Source organism: Dermochelys coriacea, chromosome 11 (assembly GCF_009764565.3).
Source record: "Dermochelys coriacea isolate rDerCor1 chromosome 11, rDerCor1.pri.v4, whole genome shotgun sequence".
Classification (NCBI taxonomy): Eukaryota; Metazoa; Chordata; order Testudines; family Dermochelyidae; genus Dermochelys; species Dermochelys coriacea.
The window spans coordinates 24,160,296-24,173,657 of NC_050078.2; the positions used below are offsets into that span (position 1 = coordinate 24,160,296).

Sequence of the window (13,362 nt, forward strand, 5' to 3'; positions counted from 1 at the left end):
TGTCATTGTTCACTTTATCAAATATGTGGTGACCTTGGTTTTAACCTCAGTTCTAAAAGCAATACAATCAGCTACAAGAGCTGAGTGGCCACTCTGGAAAAGACCTGAGGTGCCAAGGTTTACTACTAAATTAAAAAGGAAAGGAGTACTTGTGACACCTTAAAGACTAAAATTTATTTGAGCATAAGCTTTTGTGAGCTACAGCTCACTTCATTGGATGCATTCAGTGGAGAATACAGTGGGGAGATTTGTATACACAGAGAACATGAAACAATGGGTGTTACCATACACACTGTAACGAGAGTGATCACTTAAGGTGAGCTATTACCAGCAGGTTTTTAAAAGTTTCTCCCGCCCCCGCTCTCCTGCTGGTAATAGCTCACCTTAAGTGATCACTCTCGTTACAGTGTGTATGGTAACACCCATTGTTTCATGTTCTCTATGTATACAAATCTCCCCACTGTATTTTCCACTGAATGCATCCGATGAATTGAGCTGTAGCTCACGAAAGCCTATGCTCAAATAAATTTGTTACTCTCTATGGTGCCAAAAGTACTCCTTTTCTTTTTGCGAATACAGACTAACATGGCTACTGCTTTGAAACCTACTAAATTAAAACCCCTGCTGAATGTACAATGGCAATAAAAAAACAACAACACACATTGAAAACATTAACAGCATAAGAATGAGAAAGAAAAGAATAATGAAAAATGCCATTATTGAAATCAATGATATACCCTAATTTGGAATACTGTATTCAGTTCTGGTCACCTTAACTCACAAGAGATTAAAAAAAAAAAACAGAAAAAGAAGGATTCGGACATGAATAAAAAAAACCTAATAGAGTAAAGGAAAGATTTCCATATGAGGGTGAGAAAAGACAGAGAAAGACTCCTACTGTTAATTTAGATAGGAGATTTATAAAGAAGAGATAGGACAGAGGTATATAATCTAATGTATGACACAGAGAGGGTAAATTAGGCACTCCTAATATGAGATAACAAGGGGACATTAAATGAAATTTAAAAGCAACAAATTTAGAACTTATAAAAAGAACTACATTTTACACAATGCATAATAAGCCTGTTGAACTCACTGCCACTAGATATCACTGAGGCCAAGAGTTTAGTAGGATTTTAAAAAGGATCAGATTTTATAATAATAATTAGATCACCCACAGAATCAGAGAATAGGAATTTTAAAAATGCCTATAAACCTTCAATAATCAGGGCATAAGACAAGGTGCTGGACAAGATGGATACTAGTCTGATTTAGTACAGCAATTACTATGAGTCTGTTTAAGGTTCCATATACAAAAAAACTAGGACCAATTTAACTAAAGGTGTCTTTCTGAACTGGTTTAATTAAACCAGCATAAAACCTTGTTTAGACACTCATCTCAATTTAGTTTAGGTTGACTCCTTACCAGCTTAATTTAAGATGAAATAAGCCACTCTTAAACCAAAATAAGAGTGCTATACAAGGTTTTGTAACAGCTTAGGTAAATCAATTTTCAAATCAATTTCTGTTAAATCAGTGTAATGACTTTCTCATGTAGATAAGCCCTAAAACAATTAGTGCAGCAGAAACTTCTGGTGTGGGCATAAGAAGCACTATGCTCAAAAATTCAACTTTTGGAGGAAAATTAGTAGTTTTAAACTATCACTCCTTTTGGTTAAAATATCTCTAACAATAGATTGCATGAAAGTTAGTTTACTTAGATTGGATTTTGAAGGAATACATGAAAGACAAAGTCCTCAACACACTTAGAAGCCATTTTTCTTTTTTACTGCTATCTTTTTATCTTATTTTTATCTAAAAGATCCTGTTGCTCTACAAAATTACTGAACTACCTTTTGACACTGATAATGTTAGACAAGATATTTATTTATTACCAACTGTTTGAAAGGGAGAATGATGGCTGTAGATTAAGAACAGGAAGAACAACAAGTCAGTACCAAGAGTACATATTTGGGAGTCTCTTCAATATTTACAATCAAGGCATTTTTTCCTTCTTTAACCATTAGGAAATCTTAATGGCAGGTCACTCTCACCAATACCATCTTACCACCTGTAAGGCAGATTGTTATATAACGAGATTCTGACAACGAATTAATTTCCCCACATGGCTTTATTTTAGACTTGCAGTTGCACTGACTTGGTTAAAAAAAAAAAAAAAAAACTTGCCAAGGAACTAAGAGTAAAACTCAGAATGATGTGTGGAACTGAGCAATATTGTAGACAGTAACAATATCAAAAAGGGCCAGATATCATCCAACGGCTACATGATGATCTAAATGTTATTAATTTTGCTTTATTGTTGAAGTGTGAATCATCGCTTCCCCATGTTATCTCAATGGACAGTTCCAGATAACCAGGCCTTTTCTTTATATAGGTCATACATCAAATCAATTACAAATGCCATCAGACCACTCTTTTTAGATTTTTTTTTTCATGGAGACCAAAATATACAAATTTGGGTGCTTAAAGTTAGGCATCTAAATCCAGACTAAGACATTTAAATCCATAGGCAATCAAATTTTCAGAGGCACCAAGCACTCATGACTTCCACTCCATCCAATGGGAGGTACAACTCTTCTTTTCTGAAAATCAGACCACGTGGATTTAGATGCCTACTTTTAGACATTCAATTTTGAATATTTTAGCTTTATTTCTTGCTGCCCTTGTTTTTTTTTTCTTTTAATTGTGTGATATTTGTGAGCTTGGTGAGATTTCTTTGAAAAACAAAACAAAGTTGTGAGCTTGGATAACAGGTACAGCTGGGTCTTCTCGTACACCCAAAGCTCCACTGTTTCATCTTCTAAAACATAAATTCATGTGATCTTTTAACAACTATTTACTTCACACCAAACCAGATATCTCCCTAAAACCTACTAATATAGCCTCCAGACATATTTCTAACATAAAAGCACTGGATCTATGTATACTTAAAATTTGCATACTAAAAGGAATGAATCAACTCTCACAGAAGTCATAGTATCCAGTGATTGCTTACCTCTTAGTACAATTAAAAATTCATCTATGTATCTCTTTTATGAAAAAAATTTAACTACAATAACAAATTACATTTAGTTTCTAAATGGTACTATCAGAGGCGCTCCTGATATTCAAGTCATTCTAAAACCTTTATAAGTAATTAACATATTGGACATTTTAATATGACTCAGCAGGGCAGAGAATTAGTTGTCTATATAAACAAGGCCTAAGTATAGTGGACAATATCCTAAATTATTTGCATAAATATTTTCTTTATTCCTGCTTAGAGGTTAATAAAATTGTATAGGATTTGTATCTTTTTTCCTGGTAAATTATGTTATATCCTACTTTATATATTTACAGAATTAAATCATATTAAAACAACAAAACAACTGTCTTCATATTTCAGCTAATTTTTACTGCATTCTTCTTTTAACACTCTCACTACAAGTAAAACTACTGTGGTCTATTGTAACCCATAACTAGCATCTTGAAAAAAAGGCAAATTATAGGGCTTCAAACAACAACTATGTTAGAGGAATAAATCTTTTTTTTTTCCCCTAGCACCACAGCAGGTCTGTAGTTTGTCGATTTTTTAAAAATCAGCTTAATATATTGGCTGTGTATTTATTTGTAAGCTTTCAGCAAATATCAAATTATATTTAAAATTAGTGAATTCAGCCAAATCACAGTTTGAAATAAGAACAGCAGAGTTGGTTGCAGAACAACAGAAGACATAACTTAATACTGTAATTAGACAAACTACAGAAAAAGATAGCTAGCAGTGTTCCAAGAGAAAAGTGGTTGTATCCACATTATCACTTAAAAACCATTTTAATTCAGTGTAACTTTAGTGTAACTCCAGTGAATGCAAGGGAATTATCCCAGGATGAATTTAACCCTAATGTGTTAATGCAACTGAATTAATTGAAGTTGCTAAGAAGTTCTTCAAAATCACTACAGAAAGATGGTACTACCAATATTCATTACACTATCTGTAGCACCAAGAAGAAAAATATGTTGATTATTGGGGAAAAAGAAAAGGACTTAGCTAAAATCTATGAAAGCACACTTCCAGTGATCACTCTCATCGCCGCTGGGCTCGGGGGTGACGGGGGGAGAAATTTGTGTGTATTAGCTGTGGGGGCCCTGCAGCTGGACTCTGGGGAGAGGGGTTGGGGCTGTCTGGCCACCAGACTGGACTCTGGGTTGGAAGGGGGCAGAGAAACAGGAATTGGATTGTCATAGGGTTTTCTTTAACTCTCTACTCCTGGGGGAATTTTTATGTGTCTTTATTGTTACAGACATACTTGTTGACAGGTATTTTGAAATAAATTACTAAAATAATTGAAACTGGTGTGATTATGTAGTGTTATTTTGACCAAAAAATTGCAGAATTTTAAAATATTGTGTGCAGATTTTTAATTTTTTGGCACAGAATGCCCCCAAGAGTAATGATACAGCTACATCTTTTATGGCATATACTACATTGGCAATACAGCCTCAAACAAATCTTTTTGTGCTGTGGTCTTTTTCTAAAGGATATCTTTGCAACCTACCCTAATTTGTTGGCTGTTTTATTTATTTTTGGGGAGGATACTTCATACAGGTACCTCCTCTTTTGTTGAAAGAATTGTCCAGTGAAAAAACACCCCTTTCCCCCTGAGCAAACCAAGTTTCAGTACTGTAACGCGCCAGTGAAAACAGTGCACCAGCACTGGGAGGCACGCTCCCACCACTGGGAGCTACGCCTCTCGTGGAGGTGGTTTTTATTTTTTTTTAGAGAGCTGGGAGAGCTCTCTCCCAGCACTCTGCCGTGACTACACAAACCACGTTAAAGTGCTGCCATGGCAGCGCTTTAGCATTGCCAGTGTAGACTAGCCCTTAGATGCCACTCCCTCTTCCAGATTGACTGTAGAATTCTCCTCCCATCCTTAGAAATCAGTGGAGATTGTCTGGGCTGACATTAGAGGGTCCAGAGGCTATACATTCCTCCGCTCTCACTTTTCCTAATATATGTTTTTAATGTAATTTTCTAATGAGAAGAAATTGTTAGTGTTTCCATCCCCAACAGGATCATTTTTGTCTGACATAATACAGTATCACATAATAAAGAGGTGCATCAATGTTAGGTTTATTTCATGTTAACATCCTCCAGCCAAGAAGAGGCTTTTGACCCCTCAAAATTCCAAATAAGCCAAAGTAGGAAATCACCCATAGATCATCACCAGTAGCTATCAGATAATCTTTTGAAATGACTAGCCTCTCCCAAGAGCCACTCTTAATGATATTTACAAAGACCTGTGATGAAAACACTAAGGTTTGTTTGAGGACAGTTACAGTAGCACAATAATTACTTAAATGATCTGCAATAATCAATACTAAAGTAACACTAATATTCTAAAATGTACATAGTTTAAATCTCCTGAAATAAAAATGGATGTTTCATACATAAACTAGTAATTAATACAATTCATAATTCTCAACTATTGCTTTATAAAATATACCATCACTGCACACTATATAATAGGTTTTCAAATCACATGAAATATTCAGGAAATATATCTATTCTAGTCAGATATCTTCTGTCAACTGAAATAGAAAACATATGATCTGAATATCTATGAAATAAGTAGCATATCAGGTACCCACAAGATGTGAGCAACGTCTTCCACTGCAGGCTATCTTGACACCAGATACTTCACTACTTTTAATGACCAGCATCCTATCAACATGAAACAACCAAGAACACATTTAGTGACTGAAATATTAAATTATTTTCTGATAAATAGTTTGTTCATGTTTATGATTAATATTGTAATGGAAGTTAGCACTTACAATATTCTGAAGAACCAACCTTATTTTTGTGTTTAAATCACTGGAGGTGTGATGCAAACCCCTTTGGGCTAAATGCCCTCATCAAAACATCTTATAGGTACATTAAAAATTGAATGAGCATAAACAACTCCAACAGAGCAGAACTTGAGATGGTATTGCAGTGATCTTTGCCTTTCATAAATATCAACACTTGGGACAGTGGGCATGGGAATAAGAGCAACTAATTATTGTACTTTGCTTAAGGGCACGTATGGTGTTCACTGCAGGTATCTCTATTGCTGCTTTTTGCCTAATGTATTGCCTCTCAAAGACTTCAACTATAATGACTTGCTGATATACTCTAAAGCATTTCTACTATACCAAACTGCTTTATATTCAGAAAGAAATGCACTGTAACTTCTGAAAGATGTTGCTAAAAAGGAAAGAGCAGTTGGGAAACTGTATATGGCATACAAGTGAATAGTATCAAATTGTATCTAAAAGACAAATTAAATTGTAATGGTGATACTTATTGCAGTGAGAGTTTTTTAATGAAAATATTTATAGTTTCTAAACAGCAGATAAAAAGAAGGCATATGTAATTAATAATATCTTGTTATGGCAAACAGTTTCAATCTTTGATTTTGCAGTTTTATCCAAGCTAGTAACTTGATGTCTGCTTAGAAAACAATATTAACTCACAATTTGCATACATATATTTTTATACTGACGCTATTAAAAAACTGATTTGGGGGGTCTCAGGGACTTTGTTTGGTTGTGTGGTTTTCTTTTATTGGGTTGTTTTTGCAATTTCCATAAAACGAATATCTCTAAATACTATAATGCTTTGTAATTACTCAATACTTCAGTCTAGTAAATAGTTTTATACTGATGTTAAATGTTTCTTCTCTGATACATACAAAAAATATGGGCCATGTTCCTGGGTCTGGCTAAGCTGGGCTCAGTACAGAATCTGGATGGAGGGAGGAAGAAAAATAAGCCATTTTGCTAATGCCCTGATTCCCAGCATGGTTTAGAAGAGCCTAGTAGTGGCTCTAAATTATGCCAGCAGAAATGGTCCCTGAATAATAATCCCACTGGCTGGAGCACAGAGCATGATTTCAGCCTATCCCCTACATTAACTTTAGGCCCCCCTGGGATGCAACAGGAAGTCCCCAGTTGCCACTCTGGGGTAGTGTTAAGTCTCCTTTGCACTACTGGAGCAGTGCAAACACAATTAAACCTAGGCTGAGAATCTGGGCCAATAACAATTTAAACAGCTTTCGTCCCCTAATATTTTAGGCCCAGAAAGATCCATCAAAACATAAGAAAAGCCCTACTGGGTCAAACCAAAGGTCCATCTAGCCCGGTATCCTGTCTTCCAACAGTGGCCAATGCCAGGTGCCCCAGACGGAATGAACAGAACACCCATTCCCAGCTTCTGGCAAACAGAGGCTAGGGACTCCATCCCTGCCCATCCTAATAGCTATAGATGGACCTATCCTCCAAGAATTTATCTAGTTCTTTTTTTAACCCTGTAATAGATGTGGCCTTCACAACATCCTCAAGCAAAGAATTCCACAGGTTGACTGTACATTGTGTGAAGAATTATTACCTTTTGTTTGTTTGTTCCTGCTGCCTATTAATTCCATTTGATGACCCCTAATTTTTCTGTAATGATTAGGAGTAACTAACACTTCCTTATTTACTTTCTCCACACCAGTCATGATTTTATAGACCTCTATCATATCCGCCCTTAGTCATCTCCTTTCCAAGCTGAAGTCTTATTAATCTCGCCTCATAATCACTCCTCCATCTCAAGCACTTTATAAATTATAGTCTCAATCCTGCAAAAATGTCCTATCATGCTTAGTCTCATTGACTTCAGTCATCAGCAGATTAAGACAGGAATTGAAGAAGAATATCATTTTGAAACTGCAGAGGGAATTTTCATGTAGGAATTACCCTAATTAGAATATGCCCAACAAATAAGGTTCACTTGCTCAAAGGCATCACAGGAGCTTTGAGCTTAATGGCTACAAATAGTAAGACTTTGGATTTATGTTTCATCAGGAAGACAGCACCTTTAGCGCTACAATGACCATTAATGCACTGCAGAGGCACTGATTCAGAAGTAATCCAGGACGGAAGAATGCCATATATCACATCATCACCACCACCACTTCCAGTAGCAAGCAGGGTTTTCTTCGAGGTCTCCTATCCAAGAACTGACCAAGCACATGCCTATTCAGTTTATGATCAGATGTGATTACCGTTTGAGATGCTATAGTCATAAGCAGTATGTCCAATATCAGTGTAAGGAACTAAAATATCCCTAACTTTGGTTCACAGAATCCTTTTGTTCCTGCCTGACCAAGACATTTTTATTTTCACTGTTCTTAGTTTTCAGAAAATCAATCCAAATACTCCGAGAAGTTACTAAATTAAAATACAGATTTTAATTGCTGGTAGTTATTAAAATGAATTTTCATCTTTGTGTTTATTTTAGGAATCAGATTTATTAGATATACAAATAACATTTTTTTTAAAAACCTTAAGATTTAGCAGTCATATATTTTGTCTATAGTTATAATTACTTTCTGAGGTAATGGTTAAACAATCCGGCTCTCAATTTCACTAGTACAAACCTGGACTAATTTCACTGACTTCATACAAGTTACCTCAGATTTACACCAATTTAAGTGAAAGCAGAAGTGGCCCAATAAGTCTAACGGGATATTTTCCATATAAAATACTCAATTTTTAAGCTAATAAACCGTATGCTCATTTCTTGATTTAAAAGGTTGGTGTGACTGGTAAACTGTAGTTTCAATATTAGAAATAATGAGGAGGCATAAACTCAAGAAATGCAAACTTCCTGAGCAAAACCAAAAAGCTCCTGAGATATTATTTTGCAAAGCTTTTTGATTATTAACTATTTCCTCACTGAATGATTACAGTTTTTGTCATTTAGATTCACAGGTACAAAAGACTGCTGATTAAAATAAGAACTATTTAGAGATAGGAAACATTTTTCCATGTAGTTTTCTGCCAGTGCCCCTTTAACAATGACTTTCAGAAGTTGACATAGATATTATTGTAAAAATATAACATAAAAAAGCAGCAGAGATGTTCTGTAAACAGCATTAGCTCATCAGCAAATAGCTTTTGTATTGGAAGGATCAGAAAAAATAGGTAGCTTTACTTTCAGTTTAACTTCCTTAGATACAGCCTAACCTATTCTTACTCATTCTGCAGTGTGAAAACAAGGTAACACAGAGATGTAAGTGAGTATGGATAACTACGACCAATCATGGAAGCTATTACTTAGGTGAAAAGTCCTCATTCACACAAGCAAGGATTCCAATGGCCCTACTTGCATGAGTGGCTTTAGTGGGACTACGAACAGCATAAGGTTTTACAAGATTAGAATATGTTTGTACAATGTCATATATACCAGTAAAAAGAAAAGGAGTACTTGTGGCACCTTAGAGACTAACAAATTTATTAGAGCATAAGCTTTCGTGAGCTACAGCTCACTTCATCGGATGCATTTGGTGGAAAAAACAGAGGAGAGATTTATATACACACACACAGAGAACATGAAACAATGGGTTTATCATACACACTGTAAGGAGAGTGATCACTTAAGATAAGCCATCACCCACAGCGTGGGGGGGGGGGGGGAAGGAGGAAAAACTTCCATGGTGACAAGCAGGTAGGCTAATTCCAGCAGTTAACAAGAATATCAGAGGAACAGTGGGGGGTGGGGTGGGGGGGAGAAATACCATGGGGAAATAGTTTTACTTTGTGTAATGACTCATCCATTCCCAGTCTCTATTCAAGCCTAAGTTAATTGTATCCAGTTTGCAAATTAATTCCAATTCAGCAGTCTCTCATTGGAGTCTGTTTTTGAAGCTTTTTTGTTGAAGGATAGCCACTCTTAGGTCTGTGATCGAGTGACCAGAGAGATTGAAGTGTTCTCCAACTGGTTTTTGAATGTTATAATTCTTGACGTCTGATTTATGTCCATTCATTCTTTTATGTAGAGACTGTCCAGTTTGGCCAATGTACATGGCAGAGGGGCATTGCTGGCACATGATGGCATATATCACATTGGTAGATGCGCAGGTGAACGAGCCTCTGATAGTGTGGCTGATGTGATTAGGCCCTATGATGGTATCCCCTGAATAGATATGTGGACAGAGTTGGCAACGGGCTTTGTTGCAAGGATAGGTTCCTGGGTTAGTGGTTCTGTTGTGTGGTGTGTGGTTGCTGGTGAGTATTTGCTTCAGATTGGGGGGCTGTCTGTAAGCAAGGACTGGTCTGTCTCCCAAGATCTGAGAGAGCGATGGCTCGTCCTTCAGGATAGGTTGTAGATCCTTGATGATGCGTTGGAGAGGTTTTAGTTGGGAGCTGAAGGTGATGGCTAGTGGCATTCTGTTGTTTTCTTTGTTGGGCCTGTCCTGTAGTAGGTGACTTCTGGGTACTCTTCTGGCTCTGTCAATCTGTTTCTTCACTTCAGCAGGTGGGTATTGTAGTTGTAGGAATGCATGATAGAGAACACAGTGCCATCCACAGCCTCAGAAACAACTCTGACATAATAATCAAAAAGGCTGACAAAGGAGGTGCTGTCGTCATCATGAATAGGTCGGAGTATTAACAAGAGGCTACTAGGCAGCTCTCCAACACCACTTTCTACAAGCCATTACCCTCTGATCCCACTGAGAGTTACCAAAAGAAACTACAGCATTTGCTCAAGAAACTCCCTGAAAAAGCACAAGAACAAATCCGCACAGACACACCCCTGGAGCCCCGACCTGGGGTATTCTATCTGCTACCCAAGATCCATAAACCTGGAAATCCTGGACGCCCCATCATCTCAGGCATTGGCACCCTGACAGTAGGATTGTCTGGCTATGTAGACTCCCTCCTCAGGCCCTTCGTTACCAGCACTCCCAGCTATCTTCGAGACACCACCGATTTCCTGAGGAAACTACTGTCCATTGGTGATCTTCCTAAAAACACCATCCTAGCCACTATGGATGTAGAAGCCCTCTACACCAACATTCCACACAAAGATGGACTACAAGCCGTCAGGAACAGTATCCCCGATACTGTCACGGCTAACCTGGTGGCAGAACTTTGTGACTTTGTCCTGACCCATAACTATTTCACATTTGGTGACAATGTATACCTTCAAATCAGCGGCACTGCGATGGGTACCCGCATGGCCCCACAGTATGCCAACATTTTTATGGCTGACTTAGAACAACGCTTCCTCAGCTCTCGTCCCCTAATGCCCCTACTCTACTTGCGCTACATTGATGACATCTTCATCATCTGGACCCATGGAAAAGAAGCTCTTGAGGAATTCCACCATGATTTCAACAATTTCCATCTCACCATCAACCTCAGCCTGGACCAGTCCACACAAGAGATCCACTTCCTGGACACTACGGTGCTAATAAGCGATGGTCACATAACCACCACCCTATATCGGAAACCTACTGACCGCTATTCCTACCTACATGCCTCTAGCTTTCATCCAGATCATACCACTCGATCCATTGTCTACAGCCAAGCGCTACGATATAACCGCATTTGCTCCAACCCCTCAGACAGAGACAAACACCTACAAGATCTCTATCATGCATTCCTACAACTACAATACCCACCTGCTGAAGTGAAGAAACAGATTGACAGAGCCAGAAGAGTACCCAGAAGTCACCTACTACAGGACAGGCCCAACAAAGAAAATAACAGAACGCCACTAGCCATCACCTTCAGCCCCCAACTAAAACCTCTCCAACGCATCATCAAGGATCTACAACCTATCCTGAAGGACGAGCCATCGCTCTCTCAGATCTTGGGAGACAGACCAGTCCTTGCTTACAGACAGCCCCCCAATCTGAAGCAAATACTTACCAGCAACCACACACCACACAACAGAACCACTAACCCAGGAACCTATCCTTGCAACAAAGCCCGTTGCCAACTCTGTCCACATATCTATTCAGGGGATACCATCATAGGGCCTAATCACATCAGCCACACTATCAGAGGCTCGTTCACCTGCGCATCTACCAATGTGATATCTGCCATCATGTGCCAGCAATGCCCCTCTGCCATGTACATTGGCCAAACTGGACAGTCTCTACGTAAAAGAATGAATGGACACAAATCAGACGTCAAGAATTATAACATTCAAAAACCAGTTGGAGAACACTTCAATCTCTCTGGTCACTCGATCACAGACCTAAGAGTGGCTATACTTCAACAAAAAAGCTTCAAAAACAGACTCCAACGAGAGACTGCTGAATTGGAATTAATTTGCAAACTGGATACAATTAACTTAGGCTTGAATAGAGACTGGGAATGGATGAGTCATTACACAAAGTAAAACTATTTCCCCATGGTATTTCTCCCCCCCACCCCACCCCCCACTGTTCCTCTGATATTCTTGTTTACTGCTGGAATTAGCCTACCTGCTTGTCACCATGGAAGTTTTTCCTCCTTCCCCCCCCCCCCGCTGTGGGTGATGGCTTATCTTAAGTGATCACTCTCCTTACAGTGTGTATGATAAACCCATTGTTTCATGTTCTCTGTGTGTGTGTGTATATAAATCTCTCCTCTGTTTTTTCCACCAAATGCATCCGATGAAGTGAGCTGTAGCTCACGAAAGCTTATGCTCTAATAAATTTGTTAGTCTCTAAGGTGCCACAAGTACTCCTTTTCTTTTTGCGAATACAGACTAACACGGCTGCTACTCTGAAACCTGTCATATATACCAGTGTCCCTATCGACAAACATTTATTAATGTAACATTATGGAGATAAATAGTCTCACTGAACTCAGTAAGAATACTTACATAAAATTATTCATATGTGTAAGTAAGTATTGCAGGGTGTGGCCCAAGCTTTCTAAGTTAAGGTACAATTTCTTTCAGAGTAGCAGCCGTGTTAGTCTGTGTTCGCAAAAAGAAAAGGAGTATTTGTGGCACCTTAGAGCCTAACAAATTTATTTGAGCATAAGCTTTCGTGAGCTACAGCTCATTTCATCAGATGCATTCAGTGGACTTTGAATGCATCCGATGAAGTGAGCTGTAGCTCACGAAAACTTATGCTCAAATAAATTTGTTAGGTCTAAGGTGCCACAAGTACTCCTTTTCTTTTTATAATTTCTTTGTCTGTGATAGAGTACAAGCTGTAGGTTCTAAGTCTGCTGCATCTTTGACACTCCATAAAGTGCATGTATTTTCTGGGTGCTGTTAATATAAAACTTGTAGAAACAGGACTAGAAAGAATGTTCTCTTGCTTATTGTGCTGAAATTCTCTGGTACACTGTTTAACTGAAATGCAGAGTTATTCGGAGGGATTTCAGAAACAGGTTTGGAATATTTTTCCATAAAGGTAATTTTTTTCTATTAACACTGGATCTCTTTACACAGATGCAGGGCCCTAATGGCACAGGCCTTACACAAAGAACCAAAAATGTTTTTTGAGTTTCAGTGGACTAGACTGAGCACAATTACCAACAGTTGCACAT

General features: G+C 38.0%; 1 protein-coding gene across 10 annotated transcripts in view; it reads right to left on the bottom strand.

Annotated features, from left to right (window-relative positions):
- Positions 1-13,362, bottom strand: part of GTDC1 (glycosyltransferase like domain containing 1) — a 327,811-nt gene that overhangs the window by 271,829 nt on the left and 42,620 nt on the right. Inside the window, exon 1 of one of the 10 annotated variants that reach the window (XM_043505086.1) lies at positions 5,650-5,671. The exons of the other annotated variants lie outside the window; for them this stretch is intronic. The gene's annotated coding sequence lies outside the window, so the exon portion shown is untranslated. Of the gene's footprint in view, positions 1-5,649; positions 5,672-13,362 lie in introns of those variants that run through there. 10 annotated transcript variants of the gene reach the window in all.